Source organism: Nannobrachium achirus, assembly GCF_963921795.1.
Source record: "Nannobrachium achirus genome assembly, chromosome: 18".
NCBI classification, from domain to species: Eukaryota; Metazoa; Chordata; class Actinopteri; order Myctophiformes; family Myctophidae; genus Nannobrachium; species Nannobrachium achirus.
The window spans coordinates 5,825,204-5,833,920 of record NC_137825.1 but is presented as its reverse complement, the minus strand read 5'-3'; positions in this window follow the sequence as shown (position 1 = coordinate 5,833,920).

Sequence of the window (8,717 nt, the reverse complement as noted above, 5' to 3'; positions counted from 1 at the left end):
CATCATCCCCTCACCTTTTTATCATTCAACAAGTACAACAACACTGTGGGTGTGGCTAACTTCAGGTGGGTCACTCACACCACCCACCATGACAACCAGGCATACTTAATGAACTGGTGGGTGTGGCCACATAAAAACATAATTTAAACACTTTCTGTACACTTTTTTGAAAAAAACCTTTCCTCCAAGTATAATCATAATACCTGATGATGTTGTAGGGGGGAAGACATCTTGGCAACCCACCTTTAAAACCTCTAAATGAGAAATGCTGTTGCTAGAATCAGAATCATGTAATTACACAAAGCATATCCATCCGAACATACAGTATCTATATGAGGTAAGTGTCAAGTTCAACCACATAGTACACAAAAGGTTGTGGTATAATCCACAGGTAGGTCCATGAGGGGGGAAAAGGTCAAGGCCAGTGTGATTCCCCACGCCTCACATAGCAAAATGACAAAATGACACCATGGCTGAGAACCAAAACAACAATTGGTTACACACATTTTAATGTAAAGTTATGGCAATAGCATTTCATATGACAGGTGTTGACTTATTTATAAATGAATCAGAACTAATACAAGAGTTCATTAAATAGTCCAAGAAAAAATAAAATAATAATTATATATATATATATATATATATATATATATATATATATTATAATTCTTTTAAAATAAGACACTGTTGTAGCAGACCCTATTCATGTGGTAAATATTTAGGACCTTAATGATTTATTGCGACCATAGGTCACAGTTAACTGTGAAAACCGGCCAGCCGGGGCGCCTGATGGAGGGGAAAGGAACTGGTTGGAATAACGTGTTCCTTCCACGCGCTACGTCCAAACCAGGGAAATCTCCACTGTCGGGTGAAAAGAAGCAACTTGGACTCCTCATGCATAGAAGTAAGCATGAGGTCAGTCCGTTGTCTCCCCAGGCGCGGCAGAGGGAGTGCAGAGCCCAGGTTTACATAGGCAATTGGCACTGGGTGAAAAAATGGGTTACAAAATTGTGGGATAAAAATTATATAAGGAAAAAAAATATATATATACATACATATAAATATACATTTTACCTAGTTGGATGATAATGTTTTAAAAACAGCGTTCTTGTTGTCTTGTTGTTCTGATTCTTTCTCAGATGTTTTTGTAACGCAGAAAAGTCTGTTTGCGGGCTTATAGTGTTGTTTTGTTCACCTTTGTCCTGCCCTCCTTCTTCTTCATTATTTTCGGCAAGCTTAATACATTGTCCCGCCCTTGCTGCGGTTCCATGTGACCGTTGCAGCCAATAGGCATAGCCTTACGGCGGTAATTTCTAGAATGATGGCGGACACCCATACTGTACAAGGGCAAAATAGGCTTCATTTTCGCTCTGATAGAAACCAATGGTGACGTCGGTTCTTTTGGGCACATAACCAATGAGGCACGCACAACACCGCAATGGAGTATAGGCTACAAACCAACCATTTTGGTGACCAAATAAGCACTGTAACATTATGTGGGCATGGTGGGCAACATAATGCATTTATTTATTTTTACTCAAAAATCGTATGATTTTTATAATCTTTTTCACCCGGTAAATGTCTAATGCAGGGTCAGGGATGCCCAAAAGGTAGATTGTGATCTACCAGTAGATAACAAAGGCTGTGCAGGTAGACCACATGACATGCCCCAAATATATAAATATATAATTAAAATATAAAGGAAATATTTATAAACATAATCACAAAACCCCTCTTTTTGGCATCTGTCATAAAAGTGACTTGATTGACATCAAGAAGGGCCTGTCAGCTCCCTTCATGGCTCATAGGCAAACCCCACAATTAAATGTTTTGTTTTCAAGAGTCTGTAGCATTACAAAGAACCCCGAAACCTACGACTTCCATACAGAATGGGACTTTTTCCCCACTATTTCCCATTTCAAATAGTGTTTGTCTTATACAGTATGTGATGCCAGTGCTGCTACAATTCCAAAGCCCCTTTGCTCAATCCCCATGTTGAGCTGGTCATTTTAAAAGTAGCTCTCGAGTCAAAAAAGTGTGGACACCCCTGGTCTAATGTAATCCTGGGGGAGGCAGTATAGAGAATACTGCATGTCGTTTGTGAGGGTACCTACCCTGATTGATTGATTGATTGATTGATTGATTGATTGATTGATTGATTATTTTATTAGACAAAAGTGGAGAACATAACAAGTCAATACATTAAAAGAATGTAGTACAGTACAAGTACAGTTAAACACCCTGCCTAAAAGGCCCCACAGACGAAGCAGATATTGCATCAGATCAGATCTCGTGCCCGGGGGGTTGATCGGTGATCATTTCAAACGACAGCGATCCTCTGTCTTGAATTCGGGCCCGTTATATCCCGCTGTGCCAAGTGAAATAACTGAGACCATTACACACGAGACCGACGTCTAGCGATTCTAGCCTCTTGGCGATCTCGGAGGGAATCTTTTTATTCCTCAAGAGGAATAAAATCAAGAGTTGGGGATATAATATCTTTATTATATTTATATAAGATAGGCTAATAATATATTTGGCTTGGAGTTGGCTGTCAAATCATCTTTTACAGCGTCACAACGGCGAGGTTTGGTTTGACAGTTAATTACCTTGAGTGCGCTGCATCTGTGATGTGATGTAGTCCACATTTTGAAGAATTAATCCGGTTTTTAGGTGAAAACAAAGGGAATGCATTTGTTGGCTGTCAATCAGTCAATATAAAAAAAATGTTAGGATGAAAGCACCATGCTTGCTATAGGCTATGAGACTGGACGCGCTGGAGAGAAAAAGAAGGACTCAGCCTAATATATTAATTAATTAAAAGGGTTCTAAATCGACCTATACAAGTGCAACCACCCTGACAGTGTAATGGAACTAAATGAACCCTACATGTCCATTTTCCTTTTTGGACAGTTGGTCGAAGGCTTGGATGAGGCGGTGGGAAAGTCAGACAGAGTTCAAGTTTAACCTCTCTCTCTTTTTTTTTTACTTGGCCTGTTGAGCGCGTAGAAAGGCTCACAACACATCTTTGATGTGGTGCAGATGCACACACCTGAAAGCATTCTCACTGATTGGCCACTTTTAGAGCGGAGAGACACTGAGGAGGATGCCGTGTGTAAATGAAAAAGGTTCACGACTCAGCCTAATATATGAATTAATTAAAAGGGTTCTAAATTGACCTATAGGCCTACAAGTGCAACTCTGACAGTGTTGGTTGAAGGTGGGACAGTCACAGTCCGACAGAGTTCAAGTTTAACCTCTCTTTTTTTGGCCTATTGAGTGCGGAGAAAGGCTCACTTTGATGTAATGGGCAATTTCCTATATTGAACAGATGTGCACCTGCAAGCATTCACAATGATTGGCAGCTTATTAATGACCACTTTTGAGAGCGGAGAGACACTTGGATGCGACACTGTGTGTGTGTGTGTGTGTGTGTGTGTGTGTGTGTGTGTGTGTGTGTGTGTGTGTGTGTGTGTGTGTGTGTGTGTGTGTGTGTGTGTGTGTGTGTGTGTCGCTCTCTCTCAAAAAGAAAAAAGAGAGGGAGAGTGCACGCCACAACGCAAGAGAGGTTGTCTACCTTCTTCGTCAATAAGTTGTTAAACTTGGTCACACATGATAGGTTTGAGTGATTTACTTTGTTTGATGCGAAAGCATTGTGATGGATAGGCCTAAGCCCTGGATGTTACCTCTGTGATCCAGCATTTATTTGAGGTGAGGAGAAAGAAAGCACATGCACACTCGATGCGCGCACAGCACTGAACGGGACAATACAAACCAGTGCGCTCGCTCATAAAACTATCCATTAACTTAAATCCACAATGCAAGGCTACAGTATATGAAGATGGAGATGTCCATCCCAATGTCCATACATGGTGCGTAGGACTTGAGTTGATGTAGGCCTATTCTCAAACGGTCTGGCTGTGCTCGCTCGGACGCACCGTTTATTTCAGCCGTAGGCTACATCGTTATAACATAATAAAATTAATTAAAAAGGGAAGAAACATATGGACCATATGGAATAATAGCCTACTGCCAAGGCAAACTCAACTGTCAAACCAAACCGTGCCGTTGTGACGCAGTAAAAAGGCGCAATGATGTGCCCGTGGCCCGCGCGTAAAAGTAAAAATGGAATGGAATGTCTCTGATATGACATTATATGAATAATGTGGCATAGTAGCATCAACCAGCATTTTAACCAGCAACCAGCCAGACATTAAATAAGCTTAATCAGCATACTATATATAGGCCTGCAAGATATGAAGAGCAGAAGAGAACTGCAACTCCGATGTGACTCTGTTGGACGTGCAGTCGGAGAAAAGATGATTTCACAGCCAACTCCAAGATGATAGCCCAATATATTATTATCTTTTATAAATATAAAAAATATATTATATATCCCCATGTGTTTTCGTGGGGAAAGGCTTTCGTGAGGTGATAGAATAGGCCTACACTGCCTTGTCGCCAAATGACTGCGCAGAAGGAAAAAAAAAAGAAAGAAAAAAAGAACGCTAGGCTATAACGTTTTTGAACAAGTGATTACAACATTTTAGGGAGAAAGTAGGCTAAAGTAAAAAGTAAGTAGGCTAATAATAATAATAATACTTTGTCCCCACTGCTTTTAGCTGTGCTTTCAATGGTTGAGCAATGAGCATGGACTGGCTTGGATATAATATTATCTGGATCATTATTACCGGGACCTCATTCAGAGACAATAATTGCAAACGATTTCTACCCGATGGCCCGAGAATATCAAGCAAGTTTGATATTGTCGGAAGAGCTCCCGAGGCCATAAAAAGGCCATTAACATAATCCAATCGTGTCGGGGTACCGTACAAACCCAAGAGTCCGGGGCCGACCGAACGATTTTCCCGGGGGGTCATCCCGACATCTGATCGGCCCCGGGATCTGCGCAGTGTGCACGGACCTTAAAAGGAACATCGCAAATAAGTATTTTTACGGTCTTTTTTACGCCGCAAGTCCTAGGTATTCAACTCATGGATGTAACAAAAATCGCACCCGTGCGAAGTGAGCGGTGCAAACTAATTCCTGCGCAAATCAGTGTTGATATAGGCATGCATGGCAATATTATTTTTGTTGTGTATGATGTCAGTCTAGAGGTCTGCTCAGACTATATAAGTCTTTATTGTCATTTCTCATCAGTTAGTTGACCAAGCTACGGATTGTAGCTTGTAAGAGTGTCATAGTGTAATGATAAGTGACCTTATTTACCTCCAGAGAGGCCTCCAGAGAGGCGAGAAGAGGCCAGAAGATGAATATTTTAGTTTTTCAAAGTCTGTTCATTTGTATTTGCCAGACCCATGAAATGGGTAGGCCTACATAAGCAAATGTCGGTCTGTCTGTCCGGGTTTTCTATATAAAGGGTATATATGATGATGACATGATGATGACATGCCTACAAAAGGCATGATGTCATAAATGATGATGACAGACAGGGGGTCTGGCACAACCAGGTTGACCTGGTCTATTTTAAACTTGTATTACCTGCCTATCATTTATAACCTGTAAGATTTTCCACAGTCTGTCTAAAAGTGTGGTTATTTTATCGCTTATAAGTGATATTTATCTAATATAATTTTGAAATTCAAGGTTAGCACCGCTCAATCATTTTTTATGACGTATTTTACGCGGCCTAAACGCGTTATGACGTATTTTACGCGGCCTAAACGCGTTCTAAATCAGGGTGAACCAATCGAGTGCCTCTGTGACTATGACATCATGGACAGATCAACAGAATCGAAGTGTTTCATTGGTCTAGCGAACTCATGTCATCATCATTTGTGACATCATAGTTTTGGTAAAAAAGCGGTCTATAGGAGTGGTTAGCACCGCTCAAAAAACAAAAAAACATACAAACATCATCACAGTTATACAAAACAGTATAGGGTAGTGGAGACAAGGGGGTGGGGCTAAGGTAAGGGGGGGGGTGCTCACTTCTTGCCTGTCTATGGGAGAAGTGATAACTACCTCCGCCTCTGGCCTCCTGAAAAATTAGTTTTCAGGTCAGTCTTGAAGGATGTCAGCAAGCAATATGTTTTAAAGGAGTAGATCACCCCCAAAATGACTTTTTTTTCCTATTGATTACTCATGCCATGGAGAGTAGAGTTCAATAATATTTTTTTGTTTTTCGTCACATTCCTAAGACAAAAATATGATTCCAGTAAATTTACTCCCATTGATTCCGGATGGGGACCCATTTCAAACGGGTCCCCATCCAGAACAAATGGGGGTACATTTATTGTTATCACATTTTTGTCTTAGGAATGCGACAAAAAACAAAAAATATTATTGAACTCTAGTCTCCATGGCGTGACTAATCAATAGAAAAAAAGTCATTTTGGGGGTGAACTACTCCTTTAAAGGACAACTTTGTTTTTTTACAACAAGGGTTCATATTTTAGATTGTAAGAGAAAAGAAAATGTGAGTGTTAAAATATTTTCATTTGCTTCGTTCTATTGTTTTATCGCGTTTACCGTGCTAAAATGTGGGGCATTCGTACGCATGGGGGCATACAAGTGGCTAAATATGTCTTTTTAGACACAATAAGCCAGCAGTTTCTTTATTGCTATTTACAGTAACACTTCTAGCCCCCATAAGTCACATCCAACCATGAACGGTTGTGTTGCATCTTGGGAATGGGCTTATTCTGCGTAAAATTACATATTTAGCCTCTTGTACGCATGCCCCCAACCACTGAAATAAGAATCTCTAAAACAATAGAAAGAAGTCAATGAAATCAATTTAACACTCATCTTTTATATTCTTTAATTACAATCTAAAATATGAACCCTTGTTGTAAAAAACTAAAGTTGTCCTTTAAGGGAAGTAGTCAAGGAATTCCACACTAGGGTGGCAATGTTGTAGAAGGAGAATTTGCCCATATTTGTCTTATGGGTTTGTGTTACCAGATCATTGTGTGTGCTGCCTCTGGTGTTGTGGCTGTGGGAGTCGCTAACCTTTTAGAGATATTTGGTCAGATATGCTGGCACTGAGGGCAGATTTGCATTGACTATTTTGGAAGTCAATCCCATTTTTTGTTGTTTAACCCTGTCTTCCACATTGCGCCATCTTAGGCTGGCAAAATGTGTGGGAGAAACATGGGTCATGGGCCCCATGTTGAGAAGTAGTCGAATCAGTTTGTTTTGGGAGGTTTGGAGCTTAGTCTTTAGTGGTTTTTTGGTGTTGGAGTACCAAGAGGTGCAAGCATAATCAAAGTGGGACTGAATGAGGGGCCACGGGGAGAACATGCAAACTCCACACAGAAAAAGTCTGATTGTAGATTGTATACTGACAAAGCAATCCGGAGCGAGTATGCAGACTTATTTGTTTGACATCTGCCTGGTAACAAGCAACGAGAGTGTGTTTTCATTGGTGATGGAAGATCTCTCCAGTCTTGGCTGGTGAGGGTAGAATCTACCATCTACCTCTACCATAGATGATATCTGTCCTTTAATTATTGTTCCTCAGCCCTAGTCTTAAGGTTAGGGTTAAACTTAGATAGTTTATGAGGCTTCTTTCCATTACAAGTCACAATCTGGCGTAGTTTTGGTTTGACGTCTACCTGGTAACAAGTGATGAGAGTGAATGGTGTTTTTTCATTGGTTCTTGTAGACTTTTGGTGTGTTGTAAAAGTGAGTCAGTGTTCAGTTCCACCTCAGAATTCATCGACACAACTTCAACTAAACTCTGAAACATCTCAACTCGTCATGACTTTTACTAATCTCTGGCTCTGTGCTTCACTGTGTTTCATCCGTTTCCATGGAGCAGGTAAACTTGATTTAATTTGGGCCTCATAACACATTTTGTTTGTAAATGTCTAGTACACTTTGTATAATTTAGTGTATACTTCTTCAAGTCTGACATGCAATTCATGAAAGTGTAGAACATTGATTTGATTTGCTCTTAAACTACAGTATACAACCCTTAAGAATTGAATTGCTCACTGTTGCTGAGGTAGAAAAGAAAAGAACAAAGATGATGCTAGAATCCAGGATTATATTGGAATGCTACCTGAGAGCTTATGGATCATTTTTATTGATCACTAGGGGAAATCACCTAAATCCTACATCAGGTTTGGTAATGGACACAGATTTCATGTTTCTTGTAGGCTACTTGTATGCAGAACGCTGAGGGACATGGGAAATGTTTAACTATTGTAATTCATGTTGCACAAAGAATAAGGCATTCAAATAGCAGCTATACGCATGATTTATGGCACACACTGCTGCACCAGAGCCATTTTTGGCGTCAGTGACGCCAAAAATATATATATGATTAATCAGACTTGTCGTGGAAACATACACACCGTATTTGTTTAAAATATGTGCGTACCCATGCAGATTAGTGAATGAGGCCCAATATGTCTCTGTTGACAGATGATGGTGATATTTCCACATTTGTATTTCCAGATGGATTCCTCAACTATGAGATGGATGAGTGTGTGTTCAACTCCACTGAGCTGAAGGACATACAGTACATCAGATCATCGTATTACAATAAACAACAGCTTGTCAGGTTTGACAGCAGGGTGGGGCAGTTTGTCGGCTACACTGAGTATGGTGTGAAGCAGGCAGACTACCGGAATAAACTACCTGGAATCATGTCTACGATGAGAGCACAGGCAGCAGGATACTGCAAACCCAACGCTGAGATTGACTACCCCAATGCTCTGGAGAAGACTGGTGAGCTGATCTCAGAA